The sequence below is a fragment of the Myodes glareolus genome, chromosome 16 (genome assembly GCF_982192425.1).
Source record: "Myodes glareolus chromosome 16, mMyoGla1.1, whole genome shotgun sequence".
NCBI lineage: Eukaryota > Metazoa > Chordata > Mammalia > Rodentia > Cricetidae > Myodes > Myodes glareolus.
The window spans coordinates 32277528-32298855 of NC_142041.1; the positions used below are offsets into that span (position 1 = coordinate 32277528).

The following is a 21328-nucleotide window of genomic DNA, read 5'->3' on the forward strand; positions in this document are numbered from 1 at the left end:
CACATCTCCTAACCCTTCTAATCCTTCTCAAATAGTGCCACTCCCTAATATCTAAGCATTCAAATACATGGGTCTGTGGGAATCAATCTTATTCAAACCACCACACACTCTAAATGTATGCAGCTAAATTTCTGTCTCAAAAAAACAAAGTAGAAAAGAAATGAAATTACAAGGCATGTACTTTGGAACTTGGCTGATCAAGACTTAGCATCTGCCAGGGCTATGGTAAGACCCCCATCTCAGAAAGAGAGAGAGAGAGAGAATGAAAAACCTACTATACAACATACAATTTTCTCTTTAAAGATTAATTAAAACACAGTCAACTGCCCAAGGTCTCAGACTTAATTAAACAGTACACTCTGAAACTCAAGCCCAGATTTGAAAGCCTACACTTTGGGCAGCCCACAGCTTTCTCACTGCAGCACTAATATCAGATTCACACCAACTGAAATAGCTAAAGCTATAATTTATGCCAACATAAACCAAGTCAAAGAAAAACAAAATTAATTTTGTGAAAATATGGTAGTATGGCTAGCTATAGTAGAGTAGCACATGCCTGTAACCCCAGTCCTAAGGAGACTGAGGCAGGATCTAGCATTGCAAGGGCTTGAAAGATGGCTCAGTCAATAAGGTACTTGCTATGCAAGCATGAGGGCCTGAGTTCATATCCCAAGCATTTATAAAAAATAAAAATGAACAGCATGGCAGTGAGTGCCTGTAACTCCAGCACTAGAGGGGATGGTAATCAGACACAGGTAGATCTCTGGACCTTAGTCAACTACCCTGCCAAATCAGCGAGCTCCACGTTCAGTGAGAGACCCTAACCCAGTAAGGTAGAGAGCAACTGATGAAGACATCTAACATTGATTGACCTCTGGCTTACACACACACACACACACACACAGAGAGAGAGAGAGAGAGAGAGAGAGAGAGAGAGAGAGAGAGAGAGAGAGAAAGAGAGAGAAAGAGAGAGAAAGAGAGAGAAAGAGAGATCCAGACCAGCCTGCAATGTATACTTTTCTAGACTAGCTTGGGGGAAACAGTGAAACTATCTTGGGAGGCAGCAAGACGGCACAGTGAGTAAATGCACTTTTCAGGCAAGCCTGGCAGCCTCAGTTCAGTCCCTGAATTCCACATAAAAGTGGAAGATAGCATGGATACTGTATAGCATGGTTGGTATAAACAAAACTAAATAATATATATATATATATGATTTCTTGTATTATATAGAGTTATTTTACTTTTACAGTAATACTAAGGATTGAACACAGGGCTATCATGCTGGGGAGCACTTTCCACCACTGAGTTACAGCCCAGCCCATCTGAAAAGTCTTAAATATCACTGGTAAATTTCCACTACACTTTATAGATTTCTATCATAACTTGAAGAGACTAAGAATGAAGAATATAAAATATGCTGCCTTGTATTTAAAAGCATAATTTATCCAAGAGCCAAAAAAATTTACTAACTATAAGGTCCTTTTCAAACCAAAAGACAAACAAGTACTTACGTCAATCCTCAACTAACAAAGCCAATGACTAATTCTAAAGTAAACACAATCCAGGTTAGAATTGAACACATACAAGTGCTCATGTATCTTTTAAAATGTTTTATAAATAAGTAGGCCTCAGTTGTGTTTACATTAATATGCTATCAGATTTCTATAGTTACTATTTATCAGAAGCAATTCAAGTTTGCTTACATATGGACAGGACAAGGTCAGTTCATCCATCTACCTAACTACTTTCTAAATCAAGTGATTATTACAATTCTAGTGGAGTATAATATGAAATATTAAGGTATTTTCAAATTCAGTCAACTTAATATTTAACTTAATAGCTAACACTGTTATTTTAAGATCTCTTACAAAGCTGGGTGTGGTGGCACATACCTTTAATCCCAGCATTCAGGAAGCAAGAACAGAGGGAGCTCTGTAAGTTCGAGACCAGCCTAGTCTACAGAGTAAATTCCAGATAGAGCTACATAGTAAGATGAGAGACACGAGAAAGAGAGAGAGAGAGAGAGAGAGAGAGAGAGAGAGAGAGAGAGAAACAGAGAAAGAGACAGAGAGAGGGGGAAGGGAAAGAGAGGGAGAGAGAGGGAGAGAGAGGAAGACAGAGAGAGAGAGAGAACTCTTACAAAGCTTGGTGGTACAAGCATATAACTTCAGCTACAAGAAGATTCCAAGTTCAAGGTCAGTCCTGGGTTAACTTGGTAAGGCCCTGTCATAAAAAAAAAAAAAACATAGATGAAAGTTGTAACTATAGAATAGAGTACTTGCCTAGCATTCATTGAGTTCCAGTACCAAAAGTCTCTTTTCTAGCACATAAATCATAATTGCTATTTTATTATTTTATAGGTAGGTTTCACTATGTTGTCCAAGCTGACCCTAAACTCCTAGGCTCAAGAAATTCTCCTACCTCAGGCTCCCCAATAACTGGAACTATAGCTGTTTATCACTGTAGCAAAACTATTTATTGGTATTTATTAAAATTCATTAACTAGAGTTTGGGGGTGTAGTTCAGGTGGTAGAATGCTTACCTTGAATGCATGAAGATACTAGAACCACATAAATTGGGTGGGATGGCACACATCTACAATCCCAACATTCAGGAGGTGGAGGCAGGAGAATCAAGAATTCAAGGTCATCCTCTCTTACATAATGTCAATCTATAATCATGGCACTCTGCATGCACCTAACCTACTTTGATCTTAGAAGTTAAGCAGGGTCAAGCCTAGTGAGTACCTGGATGGGAGAGTTTAAGTCTAGTCTGTGCTATATATGAGACACTGTCTGAAAACACCAAATAAACAGCCAGGCATATGGCACACAAGGCAGAGACAGGTGGATCTCTGTGAGTTCAAGGCCAGCCTGGAAACAAATACAAAACAAGTACAAATTCAAAATCAAAAACAAACAAACCGGGCTGGAGAAATGGCTCAGTGGTTAAGAGCACTGACTGCTCTTCCAGAGGACCCGGGTTCAATTCCAGCACCCACATGGCAGCTCACAACTGTCTGAAAATCCAGTTCCAGGGGATCTGACACCTTCACACCAATGCACATAAAAATAAAGATAAATAAATCATTAAAAAAAACAAACAAACCAACCAACCACCAAATAATTTCATTTTTCCTACAGGAAAGTCAGAACTCATTAAGTTACTAACATATACACACACTGAACCAAATCAAATGCTTATTTAGCATTATATATTATGTAAGACTAGGAGCCTGGGAGGTAAAGCTACAAGTAAGAATTCAAGTCATTAAGGTGCATGTGCTCAGAGCTGTGTTAACAGCTTACCATACCTCTTCTCTCTAGTTAGAACAAGTCATGGAACTAGATCTCAAGGAAATTAGAAAGCAACATCAGATGTCATAGAAACCAAGAAACACCTGTCATCATCTGACTAGGAAGCAGAGGTTATGCCCTCCTGACCGGCTCCTACTAGAAACAGTTGGCCTATTCTACTAAGCAAGCAATACTGATACCACAAAAAGCATACTGCCAGACCAATGTCCTTAAACGTCAATTACTGGCTCCTTATTTTTTTTTTTATTTCAGTAATTTATAGTGATTTCATTAGTGTGCTCTTTTAATAGTAAACAGATTAGAATTACAAAATCAGGAGCTAGGAAGATGGCTCACTGGCAACCCCAGCACTGGGGAGGCAGAAGCAGGTAGATATCTTAGTATGAGGCCAGCCCGATCTACAGAGTGTGTTCCAGGACAGCCAAAGTTACACAGAGAAACCCTGTCTCAGGAAAAAAAAAATGCTTTCTGTAAAGATTGTGAACCTGAGTTTGAATTCTTAGAATCAACATAAAAGTTAGACTGAGTAGTATATGTCTCTAATCCCAGGGAGATGAGAACAGAGACAGGAAAGTCCTCCAAACAGGAACAATAAAAAGGCCCAATCTCAAACAAGATGGAAGATGAGCCAACACCAAAAGCTGTCCTTACCTTCATATTCATGTGTGCTTACAAATGGATACATACACCTCTCCCCACCTCTCTACCACGTGGGCACACACACATACACATACACACACACACACGATTTTTTTTTTTTTTTTGGTTTTTCAAGACAGGGTTTCTCTGTAGCTTTGGTGTCTGTCCTGGAACTAGCTCTTGCAGACCAGGCTGGCCTCAAACTCACAGAGATCCACCTGCTTTGCCTCCCAAGTGCTGGGATTAAAAAGCGTGCACCACCACCGCCCGGCTCACACAAGATTTTTCTAAATGTGGCATGGCAGGAGAAATGACTTAGCGGTTAAGAGTATCTACTGCTCTGCAGAGGACTAGAGTTCAAGTCCCAACTCCTATGTCAGGTGTCTCTCAAGCACCGGAAACTCCAGTTTTACAGGACCCAACTCCCTCTTCTGACTTCCCTGGATACTTGCACATGCACATAACAACACAAACACATATACATAAATAAAATAAATACTTTAAAAAGAAAGAAAGAAATCAAAGGACTGGCTACTCTTCCAAAGGACCCAGCACTCACATGGTAGCTCACAACTGCCTGTAACTCTAGTTCCAGAGGACCTAATGTCCAATTCCAGAATTCATAGGCACTAAAGTGGTAGACATAAAGTCAAAACACCCATACACAAAAAATATAAGAAAAATAAAGGATAAGAAATCAGGACATATGAAGTGTAATGTAATTTAATGCATATGATAAAAAGGAAATAGATAAAAGAAAAAAGGTTAAATTAACTTTTATTTTTCTCTTGTGAGTATATTTTCATTTATATTTCTTTCTTCACTTTTTTCTTTATTTTGGCTTTTGTGTTTCTGAAAAGGGGTCTCATGTATACCAGATTAGTATTAACTAGATACGTAGTCAAGGGTGATCCTGTATTCCTGATTCTTCAGCATTCCCTTCCCAAATTCTGAGATTACAAGTATATGTACCATTACTGGTCCTGGTTTTGTTGTTGTTCTTTGTTTTGTTATTGTTGTTCTTGTTTCTTTCTTGCTTTGTTTTGGGGTTTGGGGGCTGGGTTGTTTGTTTAATTAGTATGTGGTTTTTAGGGGTGTTGGGTTTTGGGGAGTTTTGTTTTTGTTTTGAGATAGGGTCTCACCACATAGCCTTAGCTAGTTGGACTGGAACTTGCTATGCAGACCAGCCTAATCTAGAACTGACAGAGATGTGCCTATCTCTGACTCCCAAGTGCTGGGATTAAAGGCATGAGTCATGTTGCCCAGCCAAATTTTTGCACTTTGAGACAGGATCTATACAGGCTAGACTATTTTTATTTTCTTTGAAAAAGTCTCAAACCCAATACTGCTCTTGCCTCAGCCTCCCAAATGCTCAGATTACAAGTGTGTCATCATGCCTATACTGTTCTTTGTATATATGTGTGTGTTCATGTGAGTGCATGCACATACATGTATGCAGAAATCAGAGGTCAACCTCAGGTATCATTCGTTAGGCATGGTTCATCAGGTGCCATCACCTTAGTTCTTTCCTCCTTTGTTTTTAATTGTCTTTATTTTATGTGTATGGGTATTCTGCCTGCACGTATGTCTGTGCACCATTTGCACCCCTGGCAATTTCCATAATCCAGTGTCTCTCAGCAACTATTGTTCATTCATTAGCAATCAAAATTTAAAGACAACATAATACTATAGAGAATCCAGACTCCCTATGTCAAAAGGTATGTTGCTTTGGGGATGTGTAGAAAATAAAATAGCAAGTCATGAGTCATGTGGCAAAACATAGATTAAATATGGGTTAATTTAAGTTGTAAGTGCTAGTTAGTAATGAGCCTAAGCTATTGGATGAGCATTTATAAATAAGTCTCTGTGTGGTTATTTGGGAACCATCTGGCAGGATAGAACTGACTGGTGGTACAGAATATTTTGCCTACACTCCTGCTTGCAGGGCAAACACTTTACTGGTCTCTTTTCCATCTCGTTTCAACTAACATCTCATGCTTCATGTAGCCTTACAAAGCCCTGTAATAACTGGGCCTTTCTTGTCTCCCTTGCCTCACATTAAAGCATCTTTTCTCTTCTTTATATACTATCCTTGCTTGCTTTCAGCTTCTCTTTCTTTAAAAACATCATTTCTTCTTGCCTACAGCATTGTTCTCCTCTCACTTGGTAAGATTTCCTCTTCTTCCAGATCTTAGTTTTATTAGGAAAGGTTTCTGTGATCTGAGTAGATCACTTCCCCTAGCTTTTGTTCTCACAATAACATGTAGACTACCTCACAGAATGGTCTGTCTTTTTACTAGTTGCAATTTTAGTGGGTTGGTTTTTGTTTTTGCTTTTGTTTTTTAGTTTATTTTGAGAGAGGGCATACCATGCACCCACGTAAAGGTCAGAGGAACTTGCAAGAGTCAGTTATCTATGTCCACATGGGTTCCAGAAATCAAACTCAGGCCATCAGACTTGATCGTAAGCACCCATATTTGCTGAGCCATCTCAGCACCCCACAGTTATACTTTTATATTAATTTGTGTAATACTTGTTAGCTTAATGTCTACTCTCTCATTGCCTTTAGCAAAACTTCTAAGTGGGGAAGAGATTTTTCTCTCATTCTTCTGCCCCAAGAGGCTAGCACAACACATGCTGGGACAAAACATGAATGAATGAAACCCTTTGCACTTTTCTTAAGTTCTCTAACTCATTCCCATCATGTTATTACTAACCAATAATCTTCCATCCCATTTGATAAAGAAATCAATTACCATCAATCCTTATTCTCACCTCATTGTGACTTTGCCCTTTGTTTTCTTAAGGCACTGAGAATCAATCTCCAAGGCCTTGTGCATACTAAGCAAGCCCTCTACCAGTAGACTAAGTCCTCAGCTCTTGAGTCCTTCCCTTCAGGCTCCAACACTAAAATTCCTTCATTCTTAAGACTATTTGGAACCATTCTTTTCATCACAAAACTTCTGACTAGCCTACACTTGCTCATTCTATGTCTTCACTTCCCAAATGCTCAACTCCTGGAATATGGTGCTGCCCTCACATTATTGAAACTGCTCTACTTCTAAAACCCAATGACCTCTTTATTTTTTCTTAATATTCAATCATTATCATTCATCTCTACCCTCTGATCACTACTTCTTAGAGTTCCCTGTCCTTAAAGGTTACCTGGCAGTATTTTGGTTTCCTATTTTTCTCTTTTTATTAATTCCCTCCCCTCCTCCTTATTTAGGACTCAGTTCAAATTATATACAAGTATTTATCTTCCCAGTGTCCAAATGCCAGCCTCTTCATGGTTGCTAAGCACACCTTCCTCATTCACTGCCCTCTAACCTCTTTCTTCTCAGCATCATTTACAAGGCGGTATTGTTTACATCAAAAAAAATAGCTGCAAGAAAACCTAAATGTCTTGATCACAACACCAAGTAAGCACTTAATCACTGTGGACCTCACAAACACAGAAAGAGACTCTCACGCTTCTTTTTCCTTTGACCTAAGGACCTCTCCCACACATCCCGCAGATAGCTGCTATTCCAGTGAATCTTCTGTTGCTATGATATTCCACTCTAACCAAAAGCAGTTTAGGGGGAAAAAGTTCATTTCATCTTAAGCTTCCAAGTCACAGTACATCTTTGAGTAAAGTAGGGAAAAACTGAAGCAGAAACCAGAGGTAGGCTACTTAATAGCCTGCTCTCCAGTGTCTGTTCAGTTAACTTTCCTGTACAGCCCAGAAGCCCTGCCTATGGCTAGTCACAGTGGGCTGGCCCTTCCTATATCAACTGACAATCAAAAAATGCAGCACATTGGGGATGGGGAGATGGCTCAGTGGTTAAGAGCACTGGCTGCTCTTCCTGAGGACCTGGGTTCAATTCCCAGCACCCACATGGTGACTCACAACTGTGTATAACTACAATTCCAGGGGACCCAACACCCTCACACAGATATATATGCAGACAAAACACCAATGCATGTAAAATAAAAATAAATAAATCATTTTTTAAAAATGTAGCACAAACTTGTACATAGACTAATTTTATCAAGGCAATTCCTCAATTAAGACTCCCTCAGGTAACCCTAGGCTATGTCAAGTTGACAGCTGAAACTAATTAGGAGAGTTGCTTTTGTAGACTTGAGAATATTGCATTTTCACTAAATAATAATTAAAGGTTGTTATTAAGTTAAACATAAATCTTAACATGAGGACAGGGATGTAGCTCAGCTATTCAAGTACTTATCTATGCGTGCAGTTTAGGATTCAGCCCCGAATGCTACATAACCAGCAAGGTGGTCGGCACGTGCCTGTAATAACAACACTCAGAGGTTAAGACAGGAGATCGGAAATTCAAGGCCATCCTTACCTGCATAGTGAAGGCTAACCTGTGGTACATGAGATATTGTCTCAAGAAAAAGAAATGTACCTAGTGACTAAATTTGCATTGCATTTCCCAAGAATCACAGAAAGGATCACAACAAAGCAGACTGCAAAGCTGGCCAGGAGCCTTCCTCGGGCAGCTACATCTAGACAGTGCGTACAAAGGGAAGGTTTGTAAAGCTCTTTAAAGGTGAATCACACCTGTAATCTTAGTACTTCAGGAGCTAAGACAGAAGGATTACAGTGAATTTGAGTTCCAGGAGAGCTTAAGCTACAAGTGATTCCATTTTCAAAAGGCGCAAGGAAGGGGAACGAGCTCCTGGAAATATGGCCCAGTAGTAAAGCTCTCTCTATTTTTTTTTTCTTCTAAGACAGGGTTTCTTTGTGTAGCCCTGGCTGTCCTGGAACTCTTTTCTATAGACCAGGCTAGCCTTGAACTCACAGAAATCCTCCTGCCTCTGCCTCCCAAGTGCTGGGATTAAAGGTCAGTGCATCACCACCAATTGGTCAGTGGAAGAGCTCTTATGTAACATGTTTAAGGCATGACCTCCAGCATCACAATAAATAAATTTAAAGTGCTATTTAAAAAGTAAGCCAGGAGGCCTGGAGAGATGGCTCTGTGTTTAAAAGTGCTTGCTGCTCTTGCAAAGGACTGAAGCGATCTGTAACTCCAGCTCCAGGGTATCTGACACCCTCTTCTGGTCACCATGAGCAACTGTATGCACCTGTACCAACAAGTCAACACATACATTAAAAAAAAAAAAGACTCTTAAAATCAAACAAACAAAAAAGTCAGTCTGTAAAGTGTTCAGTTGGAACCTCCAGTTCACCCCTGCATGATCTAGAAAGCCCCATTCCTGTCTTTCTATCAGTCTCTCTCTCTCTAAACCCCACCTGCTCAGAGTCTCTGAACAAAGGAAAGGCACCAAGCCCAGTTCTGCATTCTTAGTGGCTACTGCAGCTTCCTCCCCTTAAGTTGCCACCAAGTCCCCACCTAAAGCACCCAGTTTTTGACCATACTTAGCACAAACCCAGCTTGTGATGGACATGTCATCACCCCTTGCCTACAACCTATAAAGTCTTCCTGCTTTCGTTTGTGGGTGGGGCTTCCTTGATCTCTGGGATTGGAGAACTCACCGGGAATAAACTTGTTATATTTTTTCAATTTTGGTTGATCTGGCTTACTGTGCCAGCAGAGAAACCTATGGGGGTATGGGGGGAGAAAACCTACTATAAAGTACTTGCCATGTACGTATAGAGACTTGAATTTGATTCTCAGCACCCACATAAAAAAGCCATGCCATCCCAGTACTGGAGAAGCAGAGACAGCAGAATCCATGGGGTTTGCTGACCAGCCAGGTAAGCCTAATAAGTGAACCCCAGGTACCAGCAATGAACTCAGAAAATAAGGTGGCCACCCCTGTGATAAATACCACCAGGAGAATCACCTCTAGCCTCCAAATACATGCACACAAACCCACACAACACTAAATTAATCTTCAAAAAATTTAAGTCAGGGCAGGCAGTAGTGCTCACACCTTTAATCCCTGCACTCAGGAGGCAGAAGCAGGCGGATCTCAGTGAATTCGAGGCCAGCTTAGTCTACAGAGAGATTTCCAGGACAGCCAGAGCTGTTACACAGAGAAATCCTGTCAGGGCAGGGGCAGGGGCAGGGGCACAGGCACAACACACACTAAGTCAGGGTTGTGCATGGTGGTACGTGCCTTTAATCTCAGCACTTGGAAGGTAAAGGCAGGAGGATTTCTGTGAGTTCAAGGCCAGCCTGGTCTATAGAATGAGTCCAGGACAGCCAGAACTACTAAGTCAGAACTATACAGTAAGACCTTGTCTTAAAATCTATATAAATAGTGGTCAGAGAGATTGTTCAGTGGTTAAGAGCACTGACTGCTCTTCCAGAGAATCTGAGTTCAATTGTCAGCACCCACATGGTGGCTCACAACTATCTGCAACTATAGTCCCATGAGATCAGATGCCCTCATCTGGTATGCAGATATACATGCAGACACCCACATAAATTAAATAAATAAATAAATCTTAAAAGTGGGGAACAAAAATAGAGTATGCCTATCATTGCAGCACTGGGGAGAAGGAGGCAGAAAGATCAGTTAAAGGCCATTTTCAGTTACATACTGAGTTCAAGGCCAGTTTGTGTGACATGAAACTAAATGGGAGGTGGGAGGTAGGAGATGGGAGTGATAGATTTCACAGTTTTTCTATGATAGTTCAAATCTCATCAGAAAACATTATACCTACAGACCAGGAGTAAGGGCTGTAATCTAGCTACTCGAGACTGAGGCAGGAGGATGAGGAGTTCAAGGTCCATCTGGGCTACACAGCGAGACCATGTTTCAAATAAATAAATGTAATCCCAATTATGTAAAAAGCTGAGGCAGGAGGATCACAAGTTTAAGGCTAACCTGGACAATTTAGCAAGACCCAGTCTCAAGGAAGATTTTTTTTTAAGTTAAAATAGGGCCTGTCGAATTGCCTTCTAAATAACTATATACATATATATTCTAAGTAACATATTCATGAAGCTGTCTGCTTTGGCCATACAAACTTCTTTCTGCAGAAGTTCTCAGTGATTGAAGAAATTTATAGTGGTCAAAGGAAGAACAAATGAATCCATAAATGTGATATCTATTTCACTTTCTTAAAGGCTCAGAGAATATCACAGAAGAAGGAGCAAAAAATAAATAAAAGCCAAAAGAAGTCGGGGAGTGGTGTGAAACACTTGACTTTTCACACATGACATGGTACTGAACTCTTGAACTTAATAACATCTGTGATTATCTGCACTAGATCTGCATGTCAACATTCGGTCATAGAAGGAGGAGGAGCTCATAGGACCCAATCCCTCCTCCCTCAGTTTTAAATTTAGCAACTGATGGGGGAAAGTATATTTTCTTCAATGGTATAATTACTGGTAGGGCATATGGGCCCCTGTAAGTGACCCTGATGATCTTCATTGGGTAACTTAACAACAACAAAAGCATGAAAGTAGAAAGAAGGCTACAGGGATTAGCTAAAGTGGGAGAAGAACAAGAGAGCTTTAACGGAGACTCCAAATAATGAAAAACATGAAGCCCATTAGTCTGTATAATCAACATATGCTAATAAAATGGCAAAGCAGGAAAAGTGTTTTCCATGAAAGTCTGAGAATCTGAGCTTAATTAAGCTCAGGATCCCCTGGAAGAAGAGAGTTAACTCCTGAAAGTTGTCCTCTGATGTCCATACATGCAACATGGCACAAGCACGTAAACTCATATATGTAAGATACATCTTTTAAGTTTAGAAAGGTTTGAGGTATAACTGTGATAAATTAACATAGCTATCATGTGTGAGGCCCCGGGTTCAACGTACAGTATAGCAAAAAAAAGAAAAAAAATGTGGATATGCTGCTACTCAACTGTAATTCCAGACTCCTGAAGTTGAAGCAGACAACTGAACGTCCTGAACCATATTGGGCAACACAGTGAGAGCGGGAAGAAACTTTACAGACAACCAAAATTACTCCTGTTTTAACTTAACTACCTCCAGTCACTTGCCCACCTCATCCAATCTACATTGTCACCAGGCTAATAAGTACATCCAGAAAACCATGGTATATTCACACAGTGAAATACAGCATATGCACTACTGTAATTAAGTGGAAGTATCTGGCTAACACCTCCCAGGTTGCATATGTTTATAATCTTAGCACTCTAGATGCCAGCCTGGATGCAAAAACAAAAGCATCCAGGGACACAAAATTAGAAAAAGAGGGCTGGAGATGTAGTTCAGTGGTAGAGCACTTGGTGTAAGGATTCAAATTCAATCTTCAGCACTGAAAACAGTACAAAACACACTTTTAAAAGACAATACAGTTATTTCCCTAGTACAGAAAAAAATACATTATTTTGCTCATCCTAACTCAGATTTAAAAAGAATAGTCTTCGAATTTATACAAACATTTTCATCTTTATTTTTAAATGTGGGCTGGAGAGATGGCTCAGTGGTTAAAAGCATTGCCTGTTCTTCCAAAGGTCCTGAGTTCAATTCCCAGCAACCACATGGTGGCTCACAGTCATCTGAAATGAGATCTGACGCCCTCTTCTGGCCTGCAGGCAGACACACAGACAGAATAGTGTATACATAATAAAATAAATAAATAAATATTTTTTTAAAAAAGAATTTATTTTTAAATGTTTATTTTACTTTTCTTTTATTTATCATTGTTATGTGTGTGTGCATGTGTGCATAAGAGGACAACTTTGGGACTCAGTTCTTTCTTTCTACCATAGGTTCCAGGAGTCAGATTCAGAGTCATGGACATCAGACTTGCACAGCAAAGCACTTTTAACTTCTGAGACATTTCAGAGACTGCTGTTTTTGTTTTGGGAGAGGAACTTGCTATGTAGCTTAGGCAGTCCTTGGTCTTCCTGCCTTCATCTACTGGCATTCACTATCACACTCAGCTAAGGACATATTTTTAAAACCCATGTAGAGTCTATGGCCTCTTATCTAATATAAATTTCTATCATAAGCAAGCATAGAGATGGTACTCAACAAATATTTACAAAAGATACATAGCCCAAACTTTAAACAAACTCATAGAAAAGTAAGTCTGAAACACACAGCACAGGTAAATAAAATTTGAAAATTTAGCTAAAACATGATTCTTCAGGTTTGGAGCACATTTTATACATATCTTTAGCATATTTGCCTGAAAAGCCCAAATCTTAGAGAAACCATAATTTTATAAACAAAGAAATTAAACCAAAGTAATGACACACACCTAGAATCCCAATATTTGGAAATTGGAAGCAGGAGGATCAGGACTTTAGGACTAACCTTAAGAACACGAGACTATCACAAAACAAGCAAATAAACCTAAGAAATTAGAGAACGCACTGCTTACACAGAGTTTATGACATGAGCCATATTAGAGGAAGCTGGCCCTTTCCTCCTTTGCTGTTGCCTGGTGCCTGGAAAGGACAAAGCAGCATAAACTTCCTGGTGACTTGGTTAAGAAAAAGGAATCCAGTAACTACTCTACTTATAAAGACAGGGATTACCAGAATTCTAATGTGATAGAAAGAAACAAGAAACTAGATGCAACAGATGACAATAGTGTCAAGAAAAAGTAAGAGAAATAAATGTTTTATCAATCTATTCTTATGCCTAGAACATTAAAATCATTACTACTTGCCAGAGTGACTGGAAACCAAAATTTATCCTCAGGGCATCTCTGAGTAGAATGGACACGATGATTATGAATGTCCTATAAATATTTGAACCATTAAAGTTAACCTACAAGTTTCCCATTAAGTTAATTGGGTAACTAATTAGTGACAATAAATCATAAGCTATTTAAGGGCAAGTTGCAACATAAATCACCTATGTTCACTTAACATTACTAAAACCATTATTTTACTTTAAAAATGGAAGCAATTCTTGTGCAATATGTGAAAAATTGTGGTACAAGGATGACTCCACAGCCTTGGGCAAACAGATAGGAACTCTGTCAGAGCTACAACCAAGCACAAATTTTTAAAAGCATTTATTATTGACCTATTTTGTGTGTTTGAGACAGAAGTAACACAGATGCACCACACTGTACATGTTTCCAATTTTAAAATTATATCTATGATTTGTTATATATTATGATATATATTATAAATGTGTATATATTTTATTTATTTATTTATTAAGAGCGAGAGAGAGCCTGGAGAAATGGCTCAGTGGTACTTACTACAGAGGATTGGGTTTGGTTCCCAGCATTACATAGTGGCTCACAACCATCTATTACTCCAGTTCCAGAAATCTGATGTTCTCTTCTTGTCTCCTTGGACTTCTACACACACAAGATACACATAAACTTATGTAGACACAGATACATATACATCAAAATAACAAATGATTTTTAAAACAGAAAAAAATGGGTAAATGACAAGTCACACTTAGAATAGAAGTTTTTAAGCTTTATTATGTATATGTATTTGTTTCCTTATAGGAGGTACACATGCCACAGGCACATGTGGAGGCCAGAGTTCAGTCTGCTCTCACCTTCCACCAAGGTTGGTGGCATGTGATTTTACTCATTTGTAGCTGGAGACTGCTCATTTCTGGCTGCCCGAACGCGAATAATAACACAAAAACTGTATTAATTCCAACACTTTTTGGCCAATAGCTTATGCATATTTCTAGCTAACTCTTAGATATTAAATTAACTCATTTCTATTAATCTGTGAATCACCAAGAGGCTGTGGTCTACGGGTAAGGTTCTAGCTGGCAGCTGGCGTCTTTCTCCTTCAGTTACATGGCATCTCCTTGACTCCACCTACATTCTCTCTGTACCTCTGTTCAGATTTTCCACCTGGCTTTAAACTACTAAGTCATTGACCAAAACAGTTTCTTTAATAACCAATGATAATAAAACATATTCATAGCACACAGAGGGAAATCCCACATCATCTCCCCCTTTGTTTCTAAATAAAAAAGGAAGGTTTTAACTTGCCATTTTGCCATCTTGCCAGTCCTCTTTGATCCTTTTGATAACATAAAATATTAACTGCTAATAATGATGATCCTCTATATCAAGTTGGGAGTATAGGTCCCTGCCCCTCGCATCTATCCCAGTCCCCAGGCCTGGTCTGGACTCCAAATCCCAGCAGGCCAGGTCCTGACCCTTCCCTGGGGGTGGGATCAGGACCACTTCCCAGAGTATTTGAGTGATCCCCCAAAAGAGGAACACGTGGTCTCCCTTTCTTCCTCAGTGAGACCTCCCCCCAACCCCGTTTCTCCCTCGGATCCACCCAAGAGCACAGATCTCACATTAAACCTGGATATTTCTTAATTTGGCTTGATTGGGAAATTTTGCGTTGGCAGGGAGCTCGTGTTAGGAAATATTCCTAACACCCTAGAAGATGCTCATCTAAGACATAGACATTGCATTTCCTAATGGATCCACCTGAGTATAATTATTACACCAAGGAAAACAGCAGCCAGTAAACCACACAGGAGATTCAGGTTAAAACCTGATTGTAAAGCTAAACACCTAACAATAAAATAGCCAGGAAGCTGTAGCACTATGTTAAAGAAATTTTAAAAATTCTAAATATCTACCAATACTAAACTGTTTAAAGTAAGGACATATACAGTGAAATGTTCCACATTACTAAGAAAAACCAGGGGGGCTGGAGAGATGGCTCAGAGGTTAAGAGCACTGGCTGCTCTTCCAGAGGTCCTGAGTTCAATTCCCAGCAATTACATGGTGGCTCAAGCCATCTGTAATGAGATCTGGCGCCCTCTTCTGGCCAGCAAGCATACAGACAGACAGAACACTGTATACATAATAAATAAATAAATCTTAAAAAAAAAAAGAAAAAAGAAAAAAAGAAAAACCACGTATTGGATGTGGTAATATATGCCTATAATTCTAGTAATCAGAAAGATCCCTACAAGTTCAAGGCCAACCCAGTGTACAAATAGGAGAGTTCCAGACAGGCAAGGACTACATAGTGACTTGTCTCAAAACAAAATAAATAAAATAAAAAATTATACACATACACACACACACACACACACACACACACACACACACACACGACTTATATAAGAAAACATAAAATTAACTTTTTTATGATTTATTTTTATTTTATGTGCATTGGTGTTTTGCCTGTAGGTATGTCATCTGTGTGAGGGTATTGGATCCCCTGGAACTGGAGTTACAGATAGTTTTAAGTCGTCATGTGAGTGATGGGAATTGAACCCAGGTCCTCTGGAAGAGCAGTCAGCACTCTTAACTGCTGAACAATCTCTCTAGCCCCATAAAATTAACTTTTAAAAAATGAGAAATAGGGCTGGAGAGATGGCTCAGCCGTTAAAGGCTAGGCTCACAACCAAAAATATAAGAGTTCGGTTCCCAGCACCCACGGTTATCTCTCCAGCCACAAAAAAAAAAAGAAAGAAAGAAAGAAAGAAAAAATGAGAAATAGGCCAGGCAGTGGTGGTGCATGCCTTTAAATCCCATCACTTGGTGAACAGAGGTAGGTAGATCTCTTAAGTTCGAGACCAGCCTAGTCTACAGCGTGAGTTCCAGGACAGCCAGGGCTACAGAGAAACCCTGTCTCAACAAAACAAAGCAAAACAAAATTAAAATTGAGAAATAATATTGGCTGAAGATGTAGCTTACTGTAAAGAACCTGCCTACCATGCATAAAGCCCTAGGTTCAAATATAGAATATTGTGTATATTAAATTATATATAACCACATACTCATACAAAGCTTGGCATCATGATATGGTTAATATCACCATTTGAGAGGCAGAAGCAGAAGGATCATGAGTTCAAGGTCACCCTGAGGCCTGCCTGAGCTATATAACACCATCTCTGTATATACCTGAAACTCAAAGCCTTGAACTCAGAGATCCACCTGATTCTGCTTCCCCAATGTTGGAATTAAATGTGTCTATCACCACCTGGCAACATAATGGTTTCTTAAAAACTCAAACAGGGGAGTGGGAAGGGGATAAGGGGGGTAGGGAGGAGAACATGAGAAATAGGGAAAGTTGAGTTGGGTGAAAGACACAGAGGGAGAGCAAAGAAAGAGATACCTTGAAAGAGGGAGTCATGGGGTTAGTATAAACCTGGTGCTAGGAAAATTCCCAGGAGTCCACAAGGTAAGCTAGCAATAGTAGAGAGGGTATCTGAACTGGCCTTGCTCTGTAATCATATTGATGACTACCTTAATAGTCATCATAGAACCTTCATCCAGTAACTGATGGAGGCAGTTGCAGAGATCCATAGCTAAGCACTGGGCCGAACTCTCCTGGAGTCCAGTTTTAGAGATAGAGAGCGATATTATCAGCAAAGGGACCAAAATCAAGATGGGGAAACCCACAGAAACAGCTGACCCCAGCAAGCGAGAGATCACTGACTCTGGACTAAGAGGGAAAACACGCATACGACCGAACTAGTCCCTCCAACAGTTGTGTGATTTGGGCAGTTTGTGAAGCCATTAACAGTGGAATCAGTATTTATCCCTAGTGCATAAACGGCTCTTTGGAGCCCATTCCCTATGGAGGAATACCCTGCTCAGCCTAGATACAGAGGGAGGGCCTTGGTCCTGCCTCAAAGTGATGTGATAGACTTTGTTGACTCCCCATAGGAGGCCTCACCCTCTCTGAGGAGTGGATAGAGGGTGGGTTGGGGAGAAGGTGGGGGGAGCAGGAGGACAGGAGGGAGAGGGAACTGGAATTGGTATATAAAATAAGATTTTTTTAATTATTTTTTTAATTTATTATTATTATTTTATGTTCATTGGTGTGAGAGCAAATGCCCCGGAACTGGAGTTACAAACAGTTGTGAGTTGCCATGCGGGTACTGGGAATCGAACTCAGGACCTCTGGAAGAGCAGCCAGTGCTCTTAGACACTTAGCCATCTGCCCAGCCCCAAAATAAGATTTTTTTAAAAAGAAAAAAAGAAAAAAAAAAACTTCCTACCCAAAGGATGACATCCTTTTAGGACACTCCTCCAACTGCTTCACTTACTGCTTACAATATATATATACAGTAGTTCTCATAAGCAGGCTATTATATTTCTTTTTTAAGAAAAACCTTAACTGTCAACATTCTTTTTGGGTTTGTATTCACTTTTGTGGTGTTAGGGATCAATTCCAGGGACTGGACCTGTGAGGCAGCTCAACCACTCAGCTATAACCCCAGCCCTTAACATAAAGGTCTTCTTTATGTTAAGCTATAATTAAATTTCCTATAATTTTATTAGTTATTTCATTATTTGTTTATATTTGGTCTTTTGACAAACACTCTCACAGAACTTTTAGACTAGTCATGAACTCCTGATCTTTCTGTCTCTACTTCTCAAGTGCTAAGATTACAGGAATGAGCCACCACCTGACAAAATCCTATAATTTAAACCACTAACCCATTTATCTTGGTTCTATTCTTTTATTGATGAAGTGATCTAGAAAACTTTTAAACTATTTTCCATCTGTTATTATGAAACTTTCCATCTTAAATCTACTCAGAATTAAACTTTCTGTGTTATTCAAATGGCTTCTACACTGTTTATTAGTCTAACCAATCTCCTCTTCAATAATAACAATAATTCCCTCAATCTAGTTTTCATTGTACCTCTTACAAGGGGTTATTCCAGCTCAAGACAATTCCAGTTTGATCTGACCAATGCTGTCTCTCTGTTCAGGTCACCTTAAGTGTAATAATACAAGACCAATGCCAGAGTACATGATTCACATCCAAATTAATGCCGCTGCCCAGACCACAAGTTCTCTAAGGTTTAAAGGAGAAAAAGGTCACTGGGGACTGAGGAAGTTTTCAACAAAGGTAGGCTTTAAACTGTGAAAGGAAGTATTTTAGATAAATAGGAGATGAGATGTAAGTCTTTTAGAGGGTACCAGCACAGAACAAAGCAGATGCAGGAACGAACAAAGTTAGTGCTAAGAGCAAAGTGCTGGTAAAAGTGTCATCTCTGGAGAGACGCTGCAGCAGTTAAGAGCACACACTGTAGCTCTTGTAGAGGACCTGAATTCAGTTGCCTGCACCCACACAGGAGTGTCTCACCCTCCTGCAACTCAAGTTCCAGCATCCAACTGTCACTCTGGGGACACCTGTATCTACAGATGGACATACCCCCAGACAGACATACGTATATACACATAATTTAAAATAAATTCTTAAAAAGAACACATATATCAAAAAGGAGAGCTAGGGCCAGCCAGGGACTTAGTAGGCAAAGGCACTTGCTGCCAAGACTAATAACCAGACTTCCATCTCCAGACCCACATGGTGGGAGGAAAGAACTGACTCCAGCTAGTTGTCATTTGACCTCCACAAAAGGCATGAACCTGCACATATGCACACTCTAAATAAACACTTTTTAGGGACTGAGGAGATGGCTCATCAGTTAAGAGCACTAGCTACTCTTCCAAAGGACAAGGATTCGATTCCAGGATCCACATAGTGACTTATTGCCATCTATAATACCAGTTCCAGGGGATCCAAGGCCTCTTCTGGTCTCCCACAGCATCAGGCACACATGTGGTGCACAAACATACATGCAGGCAAAACATTCATACACACACTAATATAATAAAAATTAAAAGAAAATTAAATTAGCATATGAGAGAGAACACAGGAATCAAGATACTGAGAGCCTTTAACCTGTGGGAAATAAGGCATGATTGAAGGGTCAAAGCCAATTTGGCCAGCACTTAGGAGGTAGAGGGTGGAGGTAGAGGCACTTAGAAGGTAGAGGCACTGTCTCAAATAAATTAATAAAGGCAAGGCAAAACAATAAAAAACAAAAACACAATTTACCAATTTATATATCACTAACTACAATTTGAATTTAAATGCATGAAAAAGTTTCTTTTTTTTTTCTTTTTCTTTTTTTTTTTTCTCTCTTGGTGACAGGGTTTTTCTGTGTAGCCCTGACTGTCCTGAAACTTGCTTTGTAAACCAGGGTGGCCTCAAACTCAGAGGTCCAATTACCTCAGCCTTCCCATTAAAGGCATGTGCCACCATTGCCAGACTGAAAAGTTTCTAACCCAATTCAACTCCAAGATGAATTGAAATTGAGTTGTTAAAAAGTTATCACTAGATAGTATGCTCTCAGACAGTAAGTAACATTCCTCCTCCCAGTGAGGAGTGCTGGGTGGGCATATGTCTATAATCCCAGCATTGTTTGTGGAGTTGTTTTGGTTTTTGATTATTTTAGAGAGAAAGTCTCACTAAGTAGCCACAGCAGGCAGGGAATTCATTATGTAGATCAGGCTGGCCTGAAACTCAGAGATCTGCCTGTCTCTGCCTCCCAAATTCTGGAATTAAATGTGTGTGTGATGAGGTACAGCAAATCCCGGTATTTAGAAGACTAAGGTAGAAGAATCACCACCAGTCAAAACCCAGCCAGGGCTACATAATGAGTTATGTAGGCTATTGTGGACTACAAAATGAAACATTATCTCAAAAAATAAAAAAAGTAACAAAACTACAAATTCCAGCTGACAAAATATAATGCAAGGAATGTTACTGTATAAAATTTAGTTTTTGTCAGGTGTAATAGCTCACACCAACAACTGAAAAACTCCGAAGCCCAAGGCCAGCCTAGGCTACTCTGCCCTGCCCACTCCCCCACTCAAAAAGCAGAGGAGCTAAGGGTCTAGATCTGTGGTTAAGTGCATGCCTAACGTGCCAAGGGCACAAGTTCAAACCCCAGCAAACAAGCAGGAAGCAAATCAGGCACGGTAATGCAAACCTATAATCCAAGAAATTGGGACATAGGAGGACCTGACTCTAGAGTAAGGCTGGAGAAGGGGCAGAGGGGACAGAGACCGTGAGAGACTAAATAGCTGGATGTCCAGACAATCAAACAAGAACCGCAGCAGCTTCTCTATTTATTTAAATTCAGATAATATCTGGTTTTAAAATGCGCCTGCCTACAGAATCTTTCATATGGTATGGTGTGGCAGCAGGGAATTAATAAACTGTCCAAGAGGCATTCCCAAACCCAACCTCTCCCAAATCCTGCTACTCAGCAGCAGGGATCTAAAGGAATAAATAGATTCCCAGCTAGCTGCTGCAGGAAAATGCCTCCCTAAAACCAAAGCAAAATTCTCATTAATGAAAAATCAACCACTAAAGAAGAAAAACTGTATCCCTCATAATCCCCAGAAGTAACCAAATCCTATTTGGGGTTAGTGCAGCTTTACAAGACAGTGGAAGAGAACAGCCCAAAGCGGCCCCATTTGCCAGCAGCTGGGGAAAGCCCTGTAATCAGAGGGCTCACAAACAACAATGCTTCTAATCTGGATGGCCAAAAGCAACATGAACTCTTGGCTGTTCCATAAAAAGTGACAGGAAAAGGCTCTGGAAGAGGCCTTAGCGGGTAAATGTGCTCTCGCAATCAAGCCACTTTAGTACACCATTTTGTTCACAGATACGACTAGCTTCTAGCTTGAAT

At 39.9% G+C, this 21328-nt stretch overlaps 1 protein-coding gene across 3 annotated transcripts in view; it reads right to left on the bottom strand.

Annotated features, from left to right (window-relative positions):
• Unc13b (unc-13 homolog B) overlaps positions 1-21328 on the bottom strand; it is a 204638-nt gene that overhangs the window by 182005 nt on the left and 1305 nt on the right. The gene's annotated exons all lie outside the window — the stretch shown is intronic.